The sequence below is a fragment of the Heterodontus francisci genome, chromosome 4 (assembly GCF_036365525.1).
Source record: "Heterodontus francisci isolate sHetFra1 chromosome 4, sHetFra1.hap1, whole genome shotgun sequence".
Lineage (NCBI taxonomy): Eukaryota > Metazoa > Chordata > Chondrichthyes > Heterodontiformes > Heterodontidae > Heterodontus > Heterodontus francisci.
This window is the reverse complement of record NC_090374.1, coordinates 9,940,246-9,966,758: the sequence shown is the minus strand read 5'-3', so window position 1 is coordinate 9,966,758 and position 26,513 is coordinate 9,940,246.

Here is a 26,513-nt window from a genome sequence, read left to right as displayed (position 1 = left end):
ACACTCACTCCCATGTACAGTAATGCACACACACACTCACACACTCACTCCCATGTACAGTAATGCACACACACACTCACATACTCACTCCCATGTACAGTAATGCACACACACACTCACACACACTCACTCCCATGTCCAGTCATGCACAGACTCACTCTCACTCACACACACTCACTCCCATGTACAGGAATGCACACACACACTCACACACACTCACTCCCATGTACAGTAATGCACAGACTCACACACACTCACACACACTCATTCCCATGTACAGTAATGCACACACACACTCACACACTCACTCCCATGTACAGTAATGCACACACACACTCACACACACTCACTCCCATGTCCAGTCATGCACAGACTCACTCTCACTCACACACACTCACTCCCATGTACAGTAATGCACACACACACTCACACACACTCACTCCCATGTACAGTAATGCACAGACTCACACACACTCACACACACTCACTCCCATGTACAGTAATGCACACACACACTCACACACTCACTCCCATGTACAGTAATGCACACACACACTCACACACACTCACTCCCATGTACAGTAATGCACAGACTCACACACACTCACACACACACTCCCATGTACAGTAATGCACACACACACTCACACACACTCACTCCCATGTACAGTAATGCACAGACTCACTGACACTCACACACACTCACTCCCATGTACAGTAATGCACAGACTCACACACACTCACACACACTCACTCCCATGTACAGTAATGCACACACACACTCACACACACTCATTCCCATGTACAGTAATGCACAGACTCACACACACTCACACACACTCACTCCCATGTACAGTAATGCACACACACACTCACACACACTCACTCCCATGTACAGTAATGCACAGACTCACTCACACTCACACACACTCACTCCCATGTACAGTAATGCACAGACTCACTCACACTCACACACACTCACTCCCATGTGCAGTAATGCACAGACTCACTCACACACTCACTCCCATGTACAGTAATGCACACACACACTCACACACACTCACTCCCATGTCCAGTCATGCACAGACTCACTCTCACTCACACACACTCACTCCCATGTACAGTAATGCACAGACACACTCACACACACTCACTCCCATGTACAGTAATGCACAGACTCACACACACTCACACACACTCACTCCCATGTACAGTAATGCACACACACACTCACACACTCACCCCCATGTACAGTAATGCACACACACACTCACACACACTCACTCCCATGTACAGTAATGCACAGACTCACACACACTCACACACACACTCCCATGTACAGTAATGCACACACACACTCACACACACTCACTCCCATGTACAGTAATGCACAGACTCACTGACACTCACACACACTCACTCCCATGTACAGTAATGCACAGACTCACACACACTCACACACACTCACTCCCATGTACAGTAATGCACACACACACACACACACTCATTCCCATGTACAGTAATGCACAGACTCACACACACTCACACACACTCACTCCCATGTACAGTAATGCACACACACACTCACACACACTCACTCCCATGTACAGTAATGCACAGACTCACTCACACTCACACACACTCACTCCCATGTACAGTAATGCACAGACTCACTCACACTCACACACACTCACTCCCATGTGCAGTAATGCACAGACTCACACACAAACACACACTCACACACACTCACTCCCATGTACAGTAATGCACACACTCACTCACACACACTCACTCCCATGTACAGTAATGCACACACTCACTCACACTCACACACACTCACTCCCATGTACAGTGATGCACAGACTCACTGACACTCACACACACACACTCCCATTTACAGTAATGCACACACTCACACACAAACACACACACTCACACACACTCACTCCCATGTACAGTAATGCACAGACTCACTCACACACACTCACTCCCATATACAGTAATGCACAGACTCGCTCTCACTCACTCTCACTCACTCCCATGTACAGTAATGCACAGACTCGCTCTCACTCACTCTCACTCACTCCCATGTACAGTAATGCACACACACACTCACACACACTCACTCCCATGTCCAGTCATGCACAGACTCACTCTCACTCACACACACTCACTCCCATGTACAGGAATGCACACACACACTCACACACACTCACTCCCATGTACAGTAATGCACAGACTCACACACACTCACACACACTCACTCCCATGTACAGTAATGCACACACACACTCACACACTCACTCCCATGTACAGTAATGCACACACACACTCACACACACTCACTCCCATGTCCAGTCATGCACAGACTCACTCTCACTCACACACACTCACTCCCATGTACTTTAATGCACACACACACTCAGACACACTCACTCCCATGTACAGTAATGCACAGACTCACACACACTCACACACACTCACTCCCATGTACAGTAATGCACACACACACTCACACACTCACCCCCATGTACAGTAATGCACACACACACTCACACACACTCACTCCCATGTACAGTAATGCACAGACTCACACACACTCACACACACACTCCCATGTACAGTAATGCACACACACACTCACACACACTCACTCCCATGTACAGTAATGCACAGACTCACTGACACTCACACACACTCACTCCCATGTACAGTAATGCACAGACTCACACACACTCACACACACTCACTCCCATGTACAGTAATGCACACACACACTCACACACACTCATTCCCATGTACAGTAATGCACAGACTCACACACACTCACACACACTCACTCCCATGTACAGTAATGCACACACACACTCACACACACTCACTCCCATGTACAGTAATGCACAGACTCACTCACACTCACACACACTCACTCCCATGTACAGTAATGCACAGACTCACTCACACTCACACACACTCACTCCCATGTGCAGTAATGCACAGACTCACACACAAACACACACTCACACACACTCACTCCCATGTACAGTAATGCACACACTCACTCACACACACTCACTCCCATGTACAGTAATGCACACACTCACTCACACTCACACACACTCACTCCCATGTACAGTGATGCACAGACTCACTGACACTCACACACACACACTCCCATTTACAGTAATGCACACACTCACACACAAACACACACACTCACACACACTCACTCCCATGTACAGTAATGCACAGACTCACTCACACACACTCACTCCCATATACAGTAATGCACAGACTCGCTCTCACTCACTCTCACTCACTCCCATGTACAGTAATGCACAGACTCGCTCTCACTCACTCTCACTCACTCCCATGTACAGTAATGCACAGACTCACACACAAACACACACACTCACACACACTCACTCCCATGTACAGTAATGCACAGACTCACACACAAACACACACACTCACACACACTCACTCCCATGTACAGTAATGCACACACTCACTCACACACACTCACTCCCATGTACAGTAATGCACACACACACTCACACACACTCACTCCCATGTACAGTAATGCACAGACTCACTGACACTCACACACACTCACTCCCATGTACAGTAATGCACAGACTCACACACACTCACACACACACTCCCATGTACAGTAATGCACACACACACTCACACACACTCACTCCCATGTACAGTAATGCACAGACTCACTGACATTCACACACACTCACTCCCATGTACAGTAATGCACAGACTCACACACACTCACACACACTCACTCCCATGTACAGTAATGCACACACACTCACACACACTCACTCCCATGTACAGTAATGCACAGACTCACTCACACTCACACACACTCACTCCCATGTACAGTAATGCACAGACTCACTCACACTCACACACACTCACTCCCATGTGCAGTAATGCACAGACTCACACACAAACACACACTCACACACACTCACTCCCATGTACAGTAATGCACACACTCACTTACACACACTCACTCCCATGTACAGGAATGCACACACTCACTCACACTCACTCCCATGTACAGTGATGCACAGACTCACTGACACTCACACACACACACTCCCATTTACAGTAATGCACACACTCACACACAAACACACACACTCACACACACTCACTCCCATGTACAGTAATGCACAGACTCACTCACACACACTCACTCCCATATACAGTAATGCACAGACTCACTCTCACTCACTCTCACTCACTCCCATGTACAGTAATGCACAGACTCGCTCTCACTCACTCTCACTCACTCCCATGTACAGTAATGCACAGACTCACACACAAACACACACACTCACACACACTCACTCCCATGTACAGTAATGCACAGACTCACACACAAACACACACACTCACACACACTCACTCCCATGTACAGTAATGCACACACTCACTCACACACACTCACTCCCATGTACAGTAATGCACACACTCACTCACACTCACACCCATGTACAGTAATGCACACACTCACTGTCACTCACTCTCACTCACTCCCATGTGCAGTAATGCACAGACTCGCTCTCACTCACTCTCACTCACTCCCATGTACAGTGATGCACAGACTCACACACAAACACACACACTCACACACACTCACTCCCATGTACAGTAATGCACACACTCACTGTCACTCACTCTCACTCACTCCCATGTGCAGTAATGCACAGACTTGCTCTCACTCACTCTCACTCACTCCCATGTACAGTAATGCACAGACTCACACACAAACACACACACTCACACACACTCACTCCCATGTACAGTAATGCACAGACTCACACACAAACACACACACTCACACACACACTCCCATGTACAGTAATGCACACACTCACTCACACACACTCACTCCCATGTACAGTAATGCACACACTCACTCACACTCACACACACTCACTCCCATGTGCAGTAATGCACAGACTCACACACACTCACACACACTCACTCCCATGTACAGTAATGCACACACATACTCACACACACTCACTCCCATGTACAGTAATGCACACACTCACTCACACTCACACACACTCACTCCCATGTACAGTAATGCACAGACTCACTGTCACTCACTCTCACTCACTCCCATGTACAGTAATGCACAGACTCACTCTCACTCACTCTCACTCACTCCCACGTACAGTAATGCACAGACTCACACACAGTCACACACACTCACTCCCATGTACAGTAATGCACACACACACTCACTCCCATGTCCAGTAATGCACAGACTCACTCTCACTCACACACACTCACTCCCATGTACAGTAATGCACACACACACTTACACACACTCACTCCCATGTACAGTAATGCACAGACTCACACACACTCACACACACTCACTCCCATGTACAGTAATGCACACACACACTCACACACTCACTCCCATGTACAGTAATGCACACACACACTCACATACTCACTCCCATGTACAGTAATGCACACACACACTCACACACACTCACTCCCATGTCCAGTCATGCACAGACTCACTCTCACTCACACACACTCACTCCCATGTACAGGAATGCACACACACACTCACACACACTCACTCCCATGTACAGTAATGCACAGACTCACACACACTCACACACACTCATTCCCATGTACAGTAATGCACACACACACTCACACACTCACTCCCATGTACAGTAATGCACACACACACTCACACACACTCACTCCCATGTCCAGTCATGCACAGACTCACTCTCACTCACACACACTCACTCCCATGTACAGTAATGCACACACACACTCACACACACTCACTCCCATGTACAGTAATGCACAGACTCACACACACTCACACACACTCACTCCCATGTACAGTAATGCACACACACACTCACACACTCACTCCCATGTACAGTAATGCACACACACACTCACACACACTCACTCCCATGTACAGTAATGCACAGACTCACACACACTCACACACACACTCCCATGTACAGTAATGCACACACACACTCACACACACTCACTCCCATGTACAGTAATGCACAGACTCACTGACACTCACACACACTCACTCCCATGTACAGTAATGCACAGACTCACACACACTCACACACACTCACTCCCATGTACAGTAATGCACACACACACTCACACACACTCATTCCCATGTACAGTAATGCACAGACTCACACACACTCACACACACTCACTCCCATGTACAGTAATGCACACACACACTCACACACACTCACTCCCATGTACAGTAATGCACAGACTCACTCACACTCACACACACTCACTCCCATGTACAGTAATGCACAGACTCACTCACACTCACACACACTCACTCCCATGTGCAGTAATGCACAGACTCACACACAAACACACACTCACACACACTCACTCCCATGTACAGTAATGCACACACTCACTCACACACACTCACTCCCATGTACAGTAATGCACACACTCACTCACACTCACACACACTCACTCCCATGTACAGTGATACACAGACTCACTGACACTCACACACACACACTCCCATTTACGGTAATGCACACACTCACACACAAACACACACACTCACACACACTCACTCCCATGTACAGTAATGCACAGACTCACTCACACACACTCACTCCCATATACAGTAATGCACAGACTCGCTCTCACTCACTCTCACTCACTCCCATGTACAGTAATGCACAGACTCGCTCTCACTCACTCTCACTCACTCCCATGTACAGTAATGCACAGACTCACACACAAACACACACACTCACACACACTCACTCCCATGTACAGTAATGCACAGACTCACACACAAACACACACACTCACACACACTCACTCCCATGTACAGTAATGCACACACTCACTCACACACACTCACTCCCATGTACAGTAATGCACACACTCACTCACACTCACACCCATGTACAGTAATGCACACACTCACTGTCACTCACTCTCACTCACTCCCATGTGCAGTAATGCACAGACTCGCTCTCACTCACTCTCACTCACTCCCATGTACAGTAATGCACAGACTCACACACAAACACACTCACTCACACACACTCACTCCCATGTACAGTAATGCACACACTCACTGTCACTCACTCTCACTCACTCACATGTGCAGTAATGCACAGACTCGCTCTCACTCACTCTCACTCACTCCCATGTACAGTAATGCACAGACTCACACACAAACACACACACTCACACACACTCACTCCCATGTACAGTAATGCACAGACTCACACACAAACACACACACTCACACACACTCACTCCCATGTACAGTAATGCACACACTCACTCACACACACTCACTCCCATGTACAGTAATGCACACACTCACTCACACTCACACACACTCACTCCCATGTGCAGTAATGCACAGACTCACACACACTCACACACACTCACTCCCATGTACAGTAATGCACACACACACTCACACACACTCACTCCCATGTACAGTAATGCACACACTCACTCACACTCACACACACTCACTCCCATGTACAGTAATGCACAGACTCACTGTCACTCACTCTCACTCACTCCCATGTACAGTAATGCACAGACTCACTCTCACTCACTCTCACTCACTCCCATGTACAGTAATGCACAGACTCACACACACTCACACACACTCACTCCCATGTACAGTAATGCACACACACACTCACTCCCATGTCCAGTAATGCACAGACTCACTCTCACTCACACACACTCACTCCCATGTACAGTAATGCACACACACACTCACACACACTCACTCCCATGTACAGTAATGCACAGACTCACACACACTCACACACACTCACTCCCATGTACAGTAATGCACACACACACTCACACACTCACTCCCATGTACAGTAATGCACAGACTCACTCTCACTCACTCTCACTCACTCCCATGTACAGTAATGCACAGACTCACACACACTCACACACACTCACTCCCATGTACAGTAATGCACACACACACTCACTCCCATGTCCAGTAATGCACAGACTCACTCTCACTCACACACACTCACTCCCATGTACAGTAATGCATACACACACTCACACACTCACTCCCATGTACAGTAATGCACACACACACTCACATACTCACTCCCATGTACAGTAATGCACACACACACTCACACACACTCACTCCCATGTCCAGTCATGCACAGACTCACTCTCACTCACACACACTCACTCCCATGTACAGTAATGCACACACACACTCACACACACTCACTCCCATGTACAGTAATGCACAGACTCACACACACTCACACACACTCACTCCCATGTACAGTAATGCACACACACACTCACACACTCACTCCCATGTACAGTAATGCACACACACACTCACACACACTCACTCCCATGTCCAGTCATGCACAGACTCACTCTCACTCACACACACTCACTCCCATGTACAGTAATGCACACACACACTCACACACACTCACTCCCATGTACAGTAATGCACAGACTCACACACACTCACACACACTCACTCCCATGTACAGTAATGCACACACACACTCACACACTCACTCCCATGTACAGTAATGCACACACACACTCACACACACTCACTCCCATGTACAGTAATGCACAGACTCACACACACTCACACACACACTCCCATGTACAGTAATGCACACACACACTCACACACACTCACTCCCATGTACAGTAATGCACAGACTCACTGACACTCACACACACTCACTCCCATGTACAGTAATGCACAGACTCACACACACTCACACACACTCACTCCCATGTACAGTAATGCACACACACACTCACACACACTCACTCCCATGTACAGTAATGCACAGACTCACACACACTCACACACACTCACTCCCATGTACAGTAATGCACAGACTCACTCACAAACACACACACTCACTCCCATGTACAGTAATGCACACACACACTCACACACACTCACTGCCATGTACAGTAATGCACAGACTCACTCACACTCACACACTCACTCCCATGTACAGTAATGCACACACACACTCACACACACTCACTCCCATGTACAGTAATGCACAGACTCACTCTCACTCACACACACTCACTGCCATGTACAGTAATGCACAGACTCACTCTCACACACTCACTCCCATGTACAGTAATGCACACACTCACTCACACACACTCACTCCCATGTACAGTAATGCACAGACTCACTCTCACTCACACACACTCACTCCCATGTACAGTAATGCACAGACTCACTCTCACTCACACACACTCACTGCCATGTACAGTAATGCACACACACACTCACACACACTCACTCCCATGTACAGTAATGCACACACTCACTCACACTCACACACTCACTCCCATGTACAGTAATGCACACACACACTCACACACACTCACTCCCATGTACAGTAATGCACAGACTCACTCTCACTCACACACACTCACTGCCATGTACAGTAATGCACAGACTCACTCTCACTCACACACACTCACTCCCATGTACAGTAATGCACACACTCACTCACACACACTCACTCCCATGTACAGTAATGCACACACTCACTCACACTCACACACACTCACTCCCATGTGCAGTAATGCACAGACTCACACACACTCACACACACTCACTCCCATGTACAGTAATGCACACACACACTCACACACACTCACTCCCATGTACAGTAATGCACACACTCACTCACACTCACACACACTCACTCCCATGTACAGTAATGCACAGACTCACTGTCACTCACTCTCACTCACTCCCATGTACAGTAATGCACAGACTCACTCTCACTCACTCTCACTCACTCCCATGTACAGTAATGCACAGACTCACACACACTCACACACACTCACTCCCATGTACAGTAATGCACACACACACTCACTCCCATGTCCAGTAATGCACAGACTCACTCTCACTCACACACACTCACTCCCATGTACAGTAATGCACACACACACTCACACACACTCACTCCCATGTACAGTAATGCACAGACTCACACACACTCACACACACTCACTCCCATGTACAGTAATGCACACACACACTCACACACTCACTCCCATGTACAGTAATGCACAGACTCACTCTCACTCACTCTCACTCACTCCCATGTACAGTAATGCACAGACTCACACACACTCACACACACTCACTCCCATGTACAGTAATGCACACACACACTCACTCCCATGTCCAGTAATGCACAGACTCACTCTCACTCACACACACTCACTCCCATGTACAGTAATGCACACACACACTCACACACTCACTCCCATGTACAGTAATGCACACACACACTCACATACTCACTCCCATGTACAGTAATGCACACACACACTCACACACACTCACTCCCATGTCCAGTCATGCACAGACTCACTCTCACTCACACACACTCACTCCCATGTACAGTAATGCACACACACACTCACACACACTCACTCCCATGTACAGTAATGCACAGACTCACACACACTCACACACACTCACTCCCATGTACAGTAATGCACACACACACTCACACACTCACTCCCATGTACAGTAATGCACACACACACTCACACACACTCACTCCCATGTCCAGTCATGCACAGACTCACTCTCACTCACACACACTCACTCCCATGTACAGTAATGCACACACACACTCACACACACTCACTCCCATGTACAGTAATGCACAGACTCACACACACTCACACACACTCACTCCCATGTACAGTAATGCACACACACACTCACACACTCACTCCCATGTACAGTAATGCACACACACACTCACACACACTCACTCCCATGTACAGTAATGCACAGACTCACACACACTCACACACACACTCCCATGTACAGTAATGCACACACACACTCACACACACTCACTCCCATGTACAGTAATGCACAGACTCACTGACACTCACACACACTCACTCCCATGTACAGTAATGCACAGACTCACACACACTCACACACACTCACTCCCATGTACAGTAATGCACACACACACTCACACACACTCACTCCCATGTACAGTAATGCACAGACTCACACACACTCACACACACTCACTCCCATGTACAGTAATGCACAGACTCACTCACAAACACACACACTCACTCCCATGTACAGTAATGCACACACACACTCACACACACTCACTGCCATGTACAGTAATGCACAGACTCACTCACACTCACACACTCACTCCCATGTACAGTAATGCACACACACACTCACACACACTCACTCCCATGTACAGTAATGCACAGACTCACTCTCACTCACACACACTCACTGCCATGTACAGTAATGCACAGACTCACTCTCACACACTCACTCCCATGTACAGTAATGCACACACTCACTCACACACACTCACTCCCATGTACAGTAATGCACAGACTCACTCTCACTCACACACACTCACTCCCATGTACAGTAATGCACAGACTCACTCTCACTCACACACACTCACTGCCATGTACAGTAATGCACACACACACTCACACACACTCACTCCCATGTACAGTAATGCACACACTCACTCACACTCACACACTCACTCCCATGTACAGTAATGCACACACACACTCACACACACTCACTCCCATGTACAGTAATGCACAGACTCACTCTCACTCACACACACTCACTGCCATGTACAGTAATGCACAGACTCACTCTCACTCACACACACTCACTCCCATGTACAGTAATGCACAGACTCACTCACAAACACACACACTCACTCCCATGTACAGTAATGCACACACACACTCACACACACTCACTGCCATGTACAGTAATGCACAGACTCACTCACACTCACACACTCACTCCCATGTACAGTAATGCACACACACACTCACACACACTCACTCCCATGTACAGTAATGCACAGTCTCACTCACACACACTCACTGCCATGTACAGTAATGCACAGACTCACTCTCACTCACACACACTCACTCCCATGTACAGTAATGCACAGACTCACTCTCACTCACACACACTCACTGCCATGTACAGTAATGCACACACACTCACACACACTCACTCCCATGTACAGTAATGCACAGACTCACTCACACTCACACACTCACTCCCATGTACAGTAATGCACACACACACTCACACACACTCACTCCCATGTACAGTAATGCACAGACTCACTCTCACTCACACACACTCACTGCCATGTACAGTAATGCACAGACTCACTCTCACTCACACACACTCACTCCCATGTACAGTAATGCACAGACTCACTCTCACTCACACACACTCACTGCCATGTACAGTAATGCACAGACTCACTCACAAACACACACACTCACACACACAAATGCAAAAACATGCAGGCATACATATTCACACTGGCACGCATACATACACATTTCAATACATCCACTCAAAAACACCCACACACACTGACAAACACACAGAAATACAGACAAATATGCATTTCAAAGAACTTCCATTTATATAATACTTTTCACAACGACAGGATGTTCCAAACGGGTACAAAGCCTATAAAGAACCTTTGAATTACAATCACTGTTGTAATGTAGGAAGCTTGGCTGTGAATTTGCACAATCAGCAATGAGATTAATGACCAGATCATCGGCTTTTGGCAGTGTTGGCTGAAAGATAAAAGTTGGTCAGGACACCAGGAGAGTTCTGTGCTCAGGGAATCATTTACTTTCACCTGAGAGGGTAGCTGAGAGCTCAGTTTAATGTCTCATATAAAAGATGATACCCTTGACACGGTTGACCACACCATCCACCTCCGATGCCTCTCCACTGTCATCCAGCTGGGTGGGATTGCTCTCACCTAGTTCCATTCTTATTTATCTAATCATAGCCAAAGTATCACTTGCAATGGGCTTTTCTTCCTGCCCCTGCGCTGTTACCTCTGGTGTCCTCCAAGGATCTATCCTTGACCCCCTCCTGTTTCTCATCTACATGCTGCCCCTCAGTGACCTCATCTGAAAGCACAGTGTTAGTTTTCACATGTATGTTGATGACACCCGGCTCTACCTTACCACCACCTCTCTCAATTCCTCCACTCTTGCTAAATTATCAGACTGTTTATCTAACATCCAGTACTGGATGAGCAGAAATTTCCTCCAATAAAATATTGGGAAGACTGAAACTATTGTTTTCAGTCCCCGTTACAATCTCTGTTCCCTAGCTACCGACTCCATCCCTTTCATGCAGGCCCTCACATTCCAAGCATGAGGCATATTAATTTTGCCACATTGACGTTAAATTTCAAACTGTTGTTGAAGTGAAGAAAGGACTTGCTTTAAAAAATTGCAAGGTCTTGGCTGGAAAGACATTTGCATATCAACAGATGGTGTTTGGAAGGACAAAGGACCATTCCCTGACACATTCAACCCACAATGGACTTTTGATCACTAGACGTTGAAGGTGGGGGAGCTCGCATTCCAGGTTGACTGCTAAGATGACCGAATACATAAATGGACATGGTCAAACCAGCTAGTCACGTGACTAACCTGCTGGGCAACCTGAGTTTTTTGAATTTGTACAAATAGACTGGGCAGAAAGCAGAATGCTCCTGGACTGAGAAGATCTCTCTCCTGGTTGGCTCACCACAGCCTCTCCTGTCTGTCTGCTCCCATCTCTTTCTCACAAGCCCCTGAATCCACTGAAGACACATGAACCCCAAGAGAGAAAAGTCTCCTACAGTGAACAAGGTTTAAGAAGAATACTAGGCCCCAATGAAAAGCAAGATCTACTGAAGGCCAGCTCGGGTCTGCAAATGAAACCTGACCCGAGCCCGACAGAACCACATCCGACCCGAGCCCGACCCGGCCCGAGTCCTTACATTTTTTCCCACGCCCGACCCGTCCCGACCACCGGAATATTCAGTTAACCTAGCTTCCGTTCTTCGCTTTTTAAGCTTGTGCAGATAAGCAACAAAAACTATAACTGGACTTGAAAGGTTGTTTAAATTGCTACAATGTACACAAGAACCGTTTATTGATTAGTACACAGTGTGTTGAAATACCAAGCAGAGTTGGAAGCACACTTCAAAAGATCTGCTGTTTCCAGTGTTTCACTAACACAATTGTAACACAAGGCTGTTAGAGCATGTCCGACCCGACCCGACCCAAGCCCGAACGCCGGAACCGGAAGAGTGACCCGACCCGGCTCGAACCCGACACATGTCGTTGGGTTTGGGTCGGGTAGCCATGCTCTAAGATCTACCTACAATCAAGGACTCTACAGTGAACTTGTAGAACTGTAACAACTGTTCAGAGATTGCCTCAAACTTTTCCACTTTATTTTTTGTCTGCTCTTTTCTGTCTCTATTTGCATGTGTGTATCGCATATGCATGCTAGCGTGGGTGTGTCTTGTATCCGAAGGCGTTAACTGAATTAGAGTTTAAGTTTAATAAATTTCAACCTTTCTTCTTTAAACCTAAGAAAGCCTGCTTGTATTGGCGTCTTTGCCTTATAATTGGAAAGCGGTGAACAAGGATTCACTAAGGGGGAGCTAAAAACATGGTGTGTTTAAAATTAAACCCTGTTAGAGTGAGACCAGGTGAAGGCTGAAAGGGAACTGTTGGCCAGGGGCTGCAAGAAATACACAATCAGTTACAAACTGCTGGAATAGCTTGTTGAACTATAGTAACCTGGAGATCAGACACTGGCCTGTGCTGGTAAAAACCAGTTTGAACTAATTAATTTATGTGACAAGACAAAGGAGAGGACACGGGAATAGAGCCTTATTTGGACATGGTGTGATACCAGGGTCTATGGGGCTGGGCCAATAAGGAGAAGATGTGAACAAGGTGAGCAGGCTTAAACCAACCGGAAAGAGACAGCTCAGATCTGAAGAGATAAGAGGGAGGATAAGTATGGAGAATCTCGGGCATAGAGCCAGCGATAAACTCCGGAGATCAACCATCGCGGAAGTGGAAGACCCTGTGTGAGCAACGCGGCGACGACGTAAAAGAGAGAGAGAACGGAACGCCTGGCCAGCGTCAGCTCTCCCCTTTATCGGGTATTATCCTTTGTTTTCTGTGACTAGGTCAGGGAAAGGTCAGAGGAACCTAATGGGTGTGCTTATCGATTCTAGCTAGTTTTGTTATTAACTGTAAAACCCAGTTTGAGTTGCATGCTTTTGTCTAACCAAGTGTATAAGCCTTATTCTTACATTGTACAACAACGTGAATAAAGTAAATTGATCATTAAAGAAAGGACTGAGTTTCCTCCTCTTTGTACTAAGCCATTAACCGTAGCCGGTGGATTAAGTGGAGGGTGGCTCTCTTGTAACCCGATATCCCAGACACCCAGCCTGAGCCTGAATTAAGAGGACTTAGTCCCACGTGACGGCCAGGATCAAGTGGGTGAAGGGAATAAAGGGACCAAGGGGGAGTTGACTCCGCTCCACGGTTTACAGAACCCTAGACCTCTTTCTCACCTGGTTGTAACAATCCCTCTCCCTGGCAAAAAACTGAGACTGAACCAGCCTGTTTGCAGCCTTGGTGTTATAATTGACTCCAAGTTGAGTTTCCAACCTCACATTCGTGCCATCACTAAGACCGCCTATTTCCACATCCATAACGTCACCTGATTTCGCCTCTATCTCAGCTCATCTGCTGCTGAAACCCTCATTCATGCTTTTGTTACCTCTAGACTTGACTATTCCAATGCACTTCTGGCTTGTTTCCCACATTCTACTCTCTGTAAACTTGAGGTCATCCAAAACTCTGCTGCCCATGTCTCTATTTGCACCAAGTCTCTTTCCCCTATCACCTCTGTGCTCGCTGATCTACATTGGCTCCCGGTTAAGCAACATCTTGATTTTAAAATTCTTGTCCTTTTTTCAAATTCCCTCTGTGGCCTCGCCCCTCCCTATCTCTGTAATCTCATCCAGCCCACAATCCTCTGAGATATCTTCACTCCTCTAATTCTAACTTTTTGTGCATTCCTGATTTTAATCGCATCACTGAGCTGTCTTCAGGTGCCGAGGCCCCAAGCTCTGCAATTCTCTCCCGAAACCTCTCCGTCTCTCTACCTCTCTCTGCTCCTTTGACACATCTTAAAACCCACTTCTTTAAGCAAGCTTCTACCTAAATATGTGGCTTGGTGTCAAATTTTGTTTTATAATGCTCCTGTGACGTGCTTTGTGACGTTTAATTACGTTAACAGTGCTATAGAAAGACAAGTTGCAAAGCAATAGCAACTCGAGGCGGGATTCTCACTCCTGTTTGCTATTCAGTACTGACAGAGTGAGAATCCTGCCTCGTATATGCCATCTCTAGCTTAGCCTCAAGAGAGATCTGCAGAGTGGTACAGTCTTGGAACAGTCCTGCTGATACAGACAAAGATTGCTGACTGGGTCAAGGTATTGGAAGGCTGCCCATGCCAGTGGAATGGTACCAGTCCACCAAGCCTGGCGTGGGAAGCAGCTTGTAGAAAAGCCGGTCTGACTGCGTGCCCCCTCGCTGAACCGGAGCTGTCTGCTTCAAGAGTCCTCAATCAATGGCTTGTTGGTACGGAGTGACGCAGCTGTTCTCAGTTTCTTCAGATGAATTGGAAACAGCTGTTTAAACACTGCAATGACAGTGACAGTCCAGGAGTCTGATAACACACAGCTCATTCCTCACAACCAATGGATAGGCTGTATTGCCTCACATCTCCCCATGTGTGAGACACTCAACATTTCATTCTCAGTTTCACACTAGTGACAGGATGGTCCAATGATCCAACATACACTGTCCTTTCATCCTGGGGCTTGAGATAGATTCAACCCTGCTTATTGTGAGCAAAGAGCAGCTCTCCCTCTCTCTGCTATAGCTCTTATGCTTCTACAGTGAGTGTGTTTGGTGCAGTTTAAGTCCCAGACTAATATCCAGAAGGAGTGAGCTAGGCACTGATAATAATCACTGCCATCAGGCAGTGATTAAAGAATCTGTTCAAGTGACCTGGGATGGTAAGTACGGTTGTCAGCCATGGCTCCTTTTGTAGCTCTCTTGCTTCTGAATCATAAGGTTCTGGGGCCAGGTTCCACTCAAGGGGTTTAATGCAAAAATCAGGTCTGATACTGTAGTACGAACACACACAAATACCTCCGCCAGCTCTGCATCCAACACACACACACAATTCTCACCACTTCAATTCATATAGTGCCTCTAAAATAGTAAAACCTCTCAAAAAGCTTCACAGCAACGATTATTAAACAGAATTTGGCACAGAACTACGAGGAGATATTGGGATAGGTGACTCTGGGCTTTGTCAAAGAGGGAGGTTTTAAAGAGAGCCTTAAATGAGGAAAGCAAGATAGAAAGTTGGTGAGGCTTTGGGAGGGAATTCCATGGTGTAAGCCTCAACAGCTGAAGACACAGTCGCCAATAGAATGCACAGCAGAATTTTACACCGCCCCAGCGGATGGTGGCATAGGGGCAGATGGAGGCGGCATAAAATTGAGCAGGAGGCTCCGGGAGGCCTTCCTGCCCGCTCCCGCCTTTGGCCAAATTTACAGAGGTCGGGCCGATGGGAGGAAAACAGCCCGCCCGCCTCCACGGGTATTTTACCCGTGACAAGTGGGCATGTTGGGGACATGAAAGGCCGCCCAGTGAGAGTTGCCGGACTTTCTACGCGCCATGGTGGAGGGGGTGCCATGGCATTCGGGCACAGGGTGCCAGATTGACGGCCGCCCCGTCTCCCAACGGGGACCCGTAAAATGCGGGACGGATCCCCGGGGTAGGCAGAAGCAGGCTCGCCACCAACTTTTACGTCGGTGGAGAATTCCTGTCTGCCTAAGGTAAAGTCCAGCCATCTATCTCAACTTGGCACTTCTGGCTGAAGATTGTTGCAAATCCTTCAGTCTTATCTTTCGCACTGAGGTGCTGGGCTCCCCCATCATTGAGGATGGGGATATTTGTGGAGCCACCTCCTCCAGTTAGTTGTTTAATTGTCCACCACCATTCACGGCTGGATGTGGCAGGACTGCAGAGCTTCGATCTGATCCGTTGGTTATGGGATCACTTAACTCTGTCTATCGTATGCTGCTTACGCAGTTTGGCACACAAGGCCAAATCATTAAATATACTCAAGAAAGTGTTAGATATAGTTCTTAGGGGTAAAGAGATACGGGGAGAAAGCGGGAACAGGGTACTGAGTTTGGATATTCAACCATGATCGTATTGAGTGGCAGTGCAGGCTCGAACGGCCGAATGGCCTATTCCTGCTTCTATTTTTTGTAGTCCTGTGTTGTAACTTCACCAGGTTGACAGATTATTTTGAGGTATGCCTAATGCTGCTCCTGACATGCCCTCCTGCATTCATCATTGAATCAGGGTTGATCCCCCAGCTTGATGGTAATGGTAGAGTGGGGGATATGCCCGACCATAAGGTTACAGATGGTGGTTGAATAGAATTCTGATGCTGCTGATGGCCCACAGTGCCTCATGGATGCCAAGTTTTGAGTTCCTAGATCTGTTCGAAATCTATCTCATTTAGCACGGTGGTAAAGCCACACAACACGATGTACGGTATCCTCAAAGTGAAGGTGGGACTTTGTCTCCACAAGGACTGTGCGGTGGTCACTCCTACCCATACTGTCATGGATAGATGTATCTGCGGCAGGCAGATTGGTGACGACAAGGTCATGTAGGTTTTTCCTTCGTGTTGGTTCCCTCACCACCTACTGCAGACCCAGTCTGGCAGGTATATCCTTCAGGACTTGGTCAGTAGTGGTGCTACTGAGCCAGTCCCCAAATAAAACCAGGAAAGGACAGCAGATTTCCTTCCCTAAAGGACATTAGAGAACCAGATAGGTTTTTACTACAATCAGATAGTTTCATAGTCACCATTGCTGATGCTAACTTAGTATTCCAAATTAATCTAATTAACTGAATTCAAATTCATAAACTGCCACAGTGGGATTTGAACTCAAGTCTTCAGACTATTAATCCAAACTTCTGGGTTGTGCTACTGTACCTGCCGATTGAATGGTTGATCAGGCTGGAGGGGCTGAATGGCCTCTTCCTTTTTTTGTTCCTATTTTGTCAGATTCAAGTAGATGATTGTTTCAGCAAAGAATGCAGGATTAGTTCTTTATTAAGAAGGAAATGTATCATTGATTGCTCGTCACGATTAGCCTCAGCGCCTGTTCCCAGATTCACGTCTCCTCAGGGGAGAGACAGCAGGAGCCTCTTCCGCTGGATTAGAGACAAGTGGGGTAAGATCAGGAATTTTTATTAAAGAATAACAGACAGGACTGGACTGTGCCAAGTGGGCAGTTTCAGGAGCCTTCACTCTACAGTGAAACGTATTACTTGTAAAGAGCCCAGTTATTTCCTGCAACAGTCAACCAGCTTCAGGGATATGGTGAGTTGACAGTGGCAGAGTCTTTTTCAACGTCCAACGGGGATTTTCTTCCAGTTTTAGAATCGGGGGAGAAAACACTGTTTCTGATCTCCATCACTGAAAGAGGCTGTGCCATGAATATAGAATATACATCAGTAAAATCCAAGCTACTACATGGCAGTGCACAGTGAGGCCAGCTGGATCTCACTGCACAAATGCATGCATGTTTTGGTTTGCATAAGTTATCAAAGATGAAAATCACAGGATTGGCTTGCCTCTTTCTGAATTTTAACTTTCAGTGGTGGTTTTAAATGGATGAAATTGGACACTACTCTCACCACCCTCCCTGCCCCACATTATACACTTGGACAAGTTAAATGACATCCTATGTGACTGTGAGAAAGGTAAACGTTCCCTCCTCGGCCTTCTCGACCTGTCTTCAGTGTTTGACACGGTTGACCGCACCATCCTTCTCCAATACCTCTCCACTGTCGTCCAGCTGGGTGGGACTGCTCTCACCTGGTTCCATTCTTATCAATCTAATCGTAGCCAGAGAATCACTTGCAATAGCTTCTCATCCTGCTCCTGCACTGTTACCTCTGGTGTCCCCCAAGGATCTATCCTTGGCTCCCTCCTATTTCTCATCCACAGGCTGCACCTCGGTGACATCATCCAAAAGCACAGCGTCAGTTTTGACATGTATGCTGACGACACCCAGCTCCACCACCTCTCTTCACTCCTCCTCTGTCTCTGTTTTGACAGACTGCTTGTCTGATGGCCAGTACTGGGGAGGTGGTGGTGTAGTGGTCATGTCACTGAATCCAGGTGCCCAGGCTAATGCCCTAGGAATGTGAATTCAAATCCCACCACAGCAGCTGATGAAATTTAAATTCAATTAATTTTTAAAAATCTGAAATTAAAGCAAGTCTCAGTAATGGTGCCATGAAACTATCATCAATTGTTGTAAAAACCCATCTGGTTCACTAATGTCCTTTAGGGAAGGAAATCTGCCGTCCTTACCCGGTCTGGCCTACATGTGACTCCAGACCCACAGCAATGAGGTTAACTCTTAAATGCCTCTGAAATGCCCTAGAAAACCATTCATTTTTCGAGGGCAATTAGAGTTGGGCAACAAATGCTGGCCTTGCCAGTGACACCCACATCCCATGAAAGAATTTTAAAAAACTGGATGAGCAGAAATGTCCTCCAACTAAGCAGTGAGAAGGCAGAAGCCATTGTCTTTGGTTCTGTTACAATCTCTGCTCCTGAGCTACTGTCTCCATTCCTCTCCCTGCTAACTCTCTGAGGCTGAACCAGACTGTTCTCAACCTTGGTGTCACATTAGTGCATCAGCTGCAAACCACATATCAGCTCCATCACTAAGACCGCCTATTTCCAACTCTGTAACATCTCCTAACTTCACCCTTGTCTTAGCTCATCTGCTGCTGAAGCCCTCATTCATGCCTTCGTTACCTCTGGACTTGACTGTTCCAATGCATTCTTGGCTGGTCTCCCACATTCTACCCTCCGTAAACCCATCGGGAACTCTGCTGTCCGTGTCTTAACTTGGACCAAATCCCATTTACCCATCACCCCTTGTGCTCGCTGTCTTACATTGGCCCCTGGTTAAGTAACATCTTGATTTTAAAATTCTAATACTGGTTTTCAAATTCCTCCATGGCTCAACTATTTCCATCTTCACTGTCTGCAGCACGTTTTGGGTACATCCTGGCAGGGCAAAATCACAATTGTGGCAGAGCTCTCAATGACAGAGCTCCCAAGTCTGTTGGCACTAATCAAACAGAGCTGACATGGTGGATTGGACACGTCCGCAGGATGGAAGACAGTTGCATACCCAAGGTATGCTGCAATTATACAGGGCCTTGGTGAGGCCACACCTGGGATATTGTGTGCAGCTTTGGTCTCCTTATCTGAGGAAGGATGTTCTTGCTATAGAGGGAGTGCAGCGAAGGTTTACCAGACTGATTCCTGGGATGGCGGGACTGACATGTGAGGAGAGATTGAGTCGGTTCGGATTATATTCGCTGGAGTTCAGAAGAGTGAGGGAAAATCTCATAGAAACCTCTAAAGTTCTAACAGGACTTGACAGGGTAGATGCAGGAAGGAAGTTCCCGATGGTGGGGGAGTCCAGAACCAGGGGTCATAGTCTGAGGATATGGGGTAAACCTTTCAGGACTGAGATGAGGAGAAATTTCTTCACCCAGAGAGTGGTGAGCCTGTGGAATTCGCTACCACAGAAAGCAGTTGAGGCCAAAACATTGTATGCTATCAAAAAGAAGTTAGATATAGCTCTTGGGTCTAAAGGGATCAAAGGGTATGGGGTGAAAGCGGGAGCAGGTTACTGAGTTGGATGATCAGCCATGATCATAATGAATGGCGGAGCAGGCTCGAAGGGCCGAATGGTCTGCTCCTGCTCCTATTTTCTATGCTTCAAGGACCTTCAGTATGGTGAAGTAGCCGGGGCCAGACAAGCAGTGGGGGCGCCCAAAGCTCTGCTTCAAGGATGCTGGCAAATGTGACATGAAGGTCCTAAATGTCGACTATGGCACCTGGGAGTCACTCGCTGGTGAAAGAGGGAAATGGCAACACATCCTGTGGATTGGTGTGTACGACCGTGATGACCAGTGGCTACAGCAGCTTGGTAACAGGCACCAGTGACAAAAACAACAACTCACAGCCTCACTTGGCAGCTTCACCTGCAGCACTTGGGGCAGAACCTGCCTCTCAAGGATTGGCCTTCACAGCCATCAGCAAAGGTGCACCAAGAGAAGACACCCCACCTAAATGGATCGTTTGCTGCGTGTTCATCATCTTTCATAGATGGAAGGATGCCAACCAACCATAACCTCACCTCTCCCTGTCTCTGTAATCTCCTCCAGTACCACAATCCTCCAAGATCTCTGCACTTGTCCAATCCTGGCCGTTTGTGCATCCCTGATTTTAGTCACTCCACTATTGGCTGTCACTGGAATTCCTTCCCTAAACCTCTCCAATTCTCGACATCTCTCTCCTCCTTCTTGACTAAGCTTTTAATTATCCCTCCTAATGTCTTCTTTGGCTCAGTGTCAGTTATTGTCTAATTATGTTCCTATACAGCACTTTGGAATGATTTCCCACGTTAAAGGCTCCTGATAAATACAAGTATAGCATTGTGATAGAGTATAGGAGTAATAGAGTAAAGATGAATGTAAACATAAGTATTGGTTAGGCTCCTGATGGAACACTGTGTACAGTTTTGGGTTCCCCATTATAAAACAGACATGAATCCCATTGAGAACACACATAGGAACATAGGAAATAGGAGCAGGAGGAGGCTATTCAGCCCATCGAGCTTGCTCCGCCATTCAACTAGATCATGGCAGATCTTCGACCTCAACGCAATTTTCCCGCACTATCCCCATATCCCTTGATGCCTTCAATATCTAGAAATCTATCAATCTCTGTCTTGTTGACGGAACTTCTGCTTCCGCCCTTTTTTCCGTTTTGCACGCAATTTTACATGCAAATGAAAGGTGCGGCAATGGGAATGGGAAACATGCGACCATGCAATAGGGACAGACTTTTATTGGTAGAACGCGGAACCCGCCATCACTCTGTGAAACACCATGAGTCACACATCAATAAATCATTCGATGTTACAAGCCACAAGAATCAGCAGCTTTTGCAAGCATATCCTGATTATGGCCACACAATAATCTTACTATAATTTGTTCTTGGTTTACCTTCATTTTCAATTTGCACCCAAGCACCACTTCCCCCTCAATTTTTTTTTGCTTTGTGACCATTCCCTCTGCCAGCCAGTACCCTGATTTTGCCCCACAGGACCTCAACGTAGGCAGCACTCATCCCTCCCTTTAGGCCCCTCAAGACCATCTGTTTACTGTCGTGCACACATCAACCCACCACCCCCTGTAACCACCCACAGTCAGCTTCAGAGTCAATAACACCCACTACACACCCTGAACGCTGCCCTCCTTCCTCGTCTGCTCCTCCACCCACCCGAGACCCCACCCTATCCTCACCAGCTACCCTCCCCTGATCCTCCATGCACCCGATCACCTCACTCTCTGTCCTCCCCTTCCCTCCCCGCTCCTCCATGAATCCACCCCCTCCCCCGACATCCCACGCCATCCCCACCATCGCCTGAGAAGAATCGCCCTTGCTGGTCCTGAACCTGAAACAAACATCCTTTTCTTCCCCAATAATATACTTTATTCATAAAAATCTATTTAAAAAAAATTACAAACCAGTTCCAATTTGACATTCCAGAAAGTGCAAAAGAAATCAGTTTCCTTCAATATCGAACGTGAGTTGCCTCACAACCCTTTCCATTTAATTTTACATGCAATGTACATTTACATTACACAGCAAAACCTAATTTTGGTGCACACAGCCCAATTTTTCACAGGTTCCAACCCCGCGGTTTACTATGGTGGGAAGACCTTACACAGTGGTCTTTCCCCATTGAGCCTTTGCTACGGCTGCCCCAAGCTTTAGTGCGTCCCTCAGCCCGTAGTCCTGGACCTTGGAATGTGCCAGTCTGCAACATTCGGTGGTGGACAACTCTTTGCACTGGAAGACCAGCAGGTTTCGGGCAGACCAAAGGGCATCTTTCACCGAGTTGGTGCCAAACATGCATTCCAATGTTGGCCTTCCTCATGCCGATAAGTTCAAGACATGAAACCACTGACCTCAGTCACAACTGCACAAAGCCTACTTTAAATGAATGTGAACCGAGTGACACAGGAATACTGTTCACCGCTAACTTCATCTGGCAGGTAGGACTTAATTTGAACTAAGTGGATGGTAATGAGTATTCAGGGTATGGTAATGAATGCAAAGTGTGGGGGCGGGGGAGCACTAGACTGCCACAAACATGCCGCTGACTGAATTGCGATACAAAATCCCGCCTTCCGAAATCCGAAAGAAAATCACGCTGAATAAATTTCCCCGCAGCCACCAAAGCTGCTTTTTGCAGACCCCATAAAATTCCCCCGGTTAACTCTGCTTCTCTCTCCACAGATGCTACCTGACCTGCTGAGGTATTTCCAGCACTTCCTGTTTTTATTTCAGATTTTCAGCATCTGCAGTATTTTATTTTTATTTTCTTACTTTTTGGTATCTTCACCACCTGTGTATTCACTGACCTCAGTCAGTCTTCCTCGAAGGTAGCTTGGTTTTAATTCTCTCTGATTGGGCAGTTACACTCCTGATATTCATTCTATAATTGGGCCAAAACAGTAAACTGAAAGACCGTTAAGGTGCATTTGTCCTCTCCATGTCTAGTATTAGTGCAAAGCAAGTTCAACTTTGTTATACGTTTGTTCGTAATGCTGCCACCTTAGTTAGTCTAGCTAGAGAGATTCTTTAGGCTGGAGTAGTTAAAAAATTAACCTTTAGTTTAGTTTAGTTTAGAGATACAGCACTGAAACAGGCCCTTCGGCCCACCGAGTCTGTGCCGACCATCAACCACCCATTTATACTAATCCTGCACTAATCCTATATTCCTACCAAACATCCCCACCTGTCCCTATATTTCCCTACCACCTACCTATACTCGTGGCAATTTATAATGACCAATTTACCTACCAACCTGCAAGTCTTTTTGGCTTGTGGGAGGAAACCGGAGCACCCGGAGAAAACCCACGCAGACACAGAGAGAACTTGCAAAATATTTACGCTTCACACCAGTCTGTGTGACTCCTCCAAAGCCATGCTGCATCTATCTTCAAGTCTCTCTCACATGTGATCTCTTACTTCATCATGGTAGGAGATATTCTTTACGCTCTCTCAACATTAACCCTTTCAGACCCTTATACTACATCTTTCCCCCCAAGTCTTTATCTAAATAAAAGTGACATGGGGAAAAACTTCTTCACACAGCGAGTGGTTAAGATCTGGAATGTACTGCCTGAGAGTGTGGTGGAGGCAGGTTCAATTGAAGCATCCAAAAGGGAATTAGACAGTTATATGAAAAGGAAGAATGTGCAGGGTTACGGGGAGAAGGCGGGGGAATGGGACTGAGGAAATTGCCCTTTCAGAGAGCCAGTGCTGACACGATGGGCTGAATGGCCTCCAAGAAACTGAATGATTCTGTGAAATATACATACATTCAGTTTTTTATTTACATACTAACCCATCTCCCCTCAAGTCTCTGACATCACAGATTCAATCTGTCAGGAGGTTTCACAACTCTCCCTGATCGTGGTTTCTTGACTTGGGATGGCCTTCATAGAGGTTTGTAGAATCCGGTGCTATCTGAATTTCAGATTCAATGTCTGATTCATCCAAATGTCTGACCGATAAACATCTTTGATCAATCAGAGTAAGATTCCTTCTATAAAATAAAAGCAAAATACTGCAGATGCTGGAAATCTGAAATAAAAACAAGAAATGCTGGAAATACTCAGCAGGTCTGGCAGCATCTGTGGAGAGAGAAGCAGAGTTAACGTTTCAGGTCAGTGACCCTTCTACTTCTTCTTATTGTACCTTCTGAAGTTCTTAGTAAATAAGATCACTGTTGATTTCTCTCTCTCTGGAGAATTACTCCTCTGTTTTGGTCTCGCACACATACCTTTTGCCCTTCTGACAACTTCGGTGGGTTCCTGGTACGGTGTTTCCCGTTATAATTGTGGGCTTGCATCTTTTGGTAAGACTTTTCTCTGTCTTGAACTCTCCAATAATCCCTGCTTTGTAACCTTGGAAGTAATTTCTTGGGTAGAATTGGAAGTTGCGTTTGAAGTTTTCTTTCCATTAAGAGTTCGGATGGTGCGAATCCACATGACAATGGCACAGTCCTGTAGGTCAGAAGTGTGATTTGAAAATCCTGATTTTTCTTTAACATTGCTTTAATAGTTCTGACTGCTTGCTCAGCTTCTCCATTAGATTGTGGATATCTGGGAGAACTTATTAGATGTACAAATCCACATTTTTCCTCAAAGTACGTGAAGTAATCGTTTTTTATTCATTCATGGGATGTGGGCATCGCTGGCCAGGCCAGCATTTATTGCCCATCCCTAATTGCCCTTGAGAAGGTGGTGGTGAGCTGCCT